Source organism: Gracilinanus agilis, chromosome 2, assembly GCF_016433145.1.
Source record: "Gracilinanus agilis isolate LMUSP501 chromosome 2, AgileGrace, whole genome shotgun sequence".
In the NCBI taxonomy this organism is placed as follows: domain Eukaryota; kingdom Metazoa; phylum Chordata; class Mammalia; order Didelphimorphia; family Didelphidae; genus Gracilinanus; species Gracilinanus agilis.
Window position 1 is genome coordinate 705054395 of NC_058131.1, and position 3177 is coordinate 705057571.

Consider the following 3177-nt stretch of genomic DNA (forward strand, 5'->3'; position numbering starts at 1 on the left):
ATAGGGATAAAGCATATGTTAAGCACCTACTTTGTGCCTGGCACTATTCAAAGCACCAGTAAACAAACTGTTGAGTTGTTAATCCTTCATTTTGAAGAAAGCAGATGATATCAAGAGATGATGTCTTGACTTGCTCATGAATTGCATTTAAGTGAGGCAGAATTGCACAAAGTTATCGACTTCACTGTCTCCTCCAGTCATCTGAAGTCCAGTGGCATGACTGGCAATGACCTTGGCATCTTTGATATCTGACCAAACTCTGGCACCTGCTTCTGCCATCTTCATGGCAGTTGGAACAAATTTTTCTCATCTGCTCATTCCAATGGTAGAAGTCTTCACATGTGTGGGATAGACATCCTCCTAATTCACCAAAGGTTTTGAGGACTATGGATTACCATCAGCTTGAGTTAGCCCACCTGCTGAGAGAGTTTTACTGAGGTAAAACCATTTTGCATACTGTAGGCTTCTCAGAGCACCAGTAAGAGTTGGGTGAAAGATAGACACCAAAGACAGAAGAGCAGCTTCAAAAAGGGCTCAAGAAGTCCTCATGCTAGAGGTGCTAGTTCTACTGGAATATCCTATGTATCCCAGATATGCAAATAGAATCCCTATTACTCTCAAGATCACTACCATCTTCCCAGTCAATTTGGGACATGGATTAAATATTTAGACATGATGGGAAGGTGGCCAGAAAGTGATATGAGAGTCTGGTTCCTTGCCCATCAGAACTCAGAGACTCAGAGCCAGAATCTAGAATATGACAGGAAGAATATAACAATAATGGCCAAAACATAGGTGGCATAGTATGGAGATGGCAGAGAAGTCAAGTCAATAAGAATTTGTGAAGCCTTTATGCTATTCCAGGCATTGGGATAAGCTCTGGTTATGTAAATATAGTTGAAAAGATAGTGTCTTACCTTAAATAGTTTATATTTCAATTAGGGAGATTCCATGTAAACACCTAGATAAATATAAAATATAGAGTGAGTAGAGGGAAAGCATTCCAAGAACAGAATGTTAGCAACTGAAGAGATTAGGAAAGACCTATAAAGCCTAGTAAGGGGGTGAGATTTGAGCTGAATCTAAAAAGAAGCCAGGGAAACTAAGAATTCAAAGTGAGGGAACAGAATATGCCAAGTATGGAAGACAGCCAATATCAAGGAATTGTTCTACTTAAAGAACTGCCCATAGGCTAATTAGTTGGTTCATGGAATGTGTGGAGGGACCTGGACAGGTAGGAAAGAGCAGCTTATTAACAGTTTATATTTGATCCTAGTAGTAATAGGGAGCCAGTGGAACTCATTAAGGATAGAGATGAGGAGGTTAGAACTACCCTTTAGAAAAATCACCTTGGTGACTGAGATTGAAGAGGGGAAGGATTTGAGGCAAAAACACAGGTAAAAATGCTATTACAGTAGTTCAAGGAAGAGACCTTCTGAAAGACTACAGAGTTAGTGTGGTACAAAGAAAAAACCAGTGGCTCTAATTAGAGATTCTGGATTAAACTCCCACCCCTGACAATAACTACCCGTGGGACCTTAAGCAAATCTCTGAATATTGCTGGGCCTCAGTTTCCTTATCTGTATAATGAAGGGGCTGAAAAATATGGCTTCTGAGGTCACTTCTAGTTGTGTATATCTGTGCTGTTAGGATCCCATGACAATGAACTATTAAAAATCTGATACTGGTCCTCTAACTGGCTCTGACTCTGATTACAGTTTCATCCCGTACACATTTTGCCAACACCTCCACAAAAATAATCTGAGATAACTCACCAAATATGTTCCTAAAATCTAAATTGTGGTTTTTGTTCTGTAGTTTGTGGGTGGCCAATAAGAGAAACAGAGTCTCAAATAGAAAAAAATCTGAGACTCCTCTTTTTTGATCCCCTTTTATGATCCACACCTTTTCTTATTGAAAAACATTATAGCCTTATTGGAAAACTTTAAGTTCCTAGCAAACCAACAGTCAAGAGGTTAACATTCTCTCCTTTGGTCAGAAATACAACTGTTTTTGTTTCAAAAGTAGTTCAGAAAGTCAAGGTCAAAAAATTGCTCCAGGAGAGGCTATCCGTCCCTGATAAAAGTATCCCAGACTTATCTTACTGATGATGAGGCAGCTACAATCCAACCTTGTACTCTTATCTTCACCTTGAAGCTTCTGAAGCCTCTTCGTATTGTCTAAGTTGAAACTGCAATTCTGTGCAGCTGTAAAACTCTCTCTGTTCTTCTGGGTGAAAGGGATTTTGAATTATCATATATAGTAAACTTGTGACTCAATGGTACTTCAGAGAAGCAGCTATGAGCTAACAGAAAGATTGTGTCCAGTGTCCCATTTCTTTATCAGCTAAGCCGTCCTTACAGAATATCTGGAGATGATAAAGAGATTTTGACTGTAGTTTTTCAGTTGTGTCTGACTGTGACCCCATTTAGTGTTTTCTTGGCAATGATACTGGAGTGGTTCATCATTTCCTTCTCTATCTCATTTTACAGATGAGGAAGCCAAGGCAAATAAGGTTAAGTGACTTGCCCATGGTCATACGGCTAGCAAACAAAATCTATAGCAGTGGTCGGCAACGTATGGCTTTCAAGCCATATCTGGCTCTTTTGAGGGCCAGATATGGCTCTTTCTGTAAGAGCCATAAAGTGATTTTTTTTCAGGTGCTGTTACAGGAGCGGCACTGTGAGCACTGTATGGTTCTCACAAAATTACATTTTAAAAAATGTGGCGTTTATGGCTCTCACGGCCAAAAAGGTTGCCGACCCCTTATCTATAGCATTCATTTCATTGAAGTTAAATAGCCCCATCATCAAAGAAAATGCAGTTAATCTGGCATTCCCTATTTTTCTTAACACTCATTCTATAATTTCCTCAGAATTTCATTCCCTTTCTATGAAAATCAATAGCAGGAGTAGCAGTCATTAAAAAAATGATGGACTTATGTCTTAGAGTTGATAATTAAGAATCAGTTCCAAGGCAGAAGAGCAATAAGGGCCAGCTAGGCAAATGGGGTTAAGTGAAATGCCCAGGGTCACACACATAGGACATATCTGAGGCCAGATTTCTCCAGGTCTGACTCTCTTTTCACCTAGCTACCCCAGGAGTAACTGACATTTATTAACACTTGCTATGTGCCAGGTAGAGGCAGCTAGGTATTACTGGGTCTAGAGTCAGAAA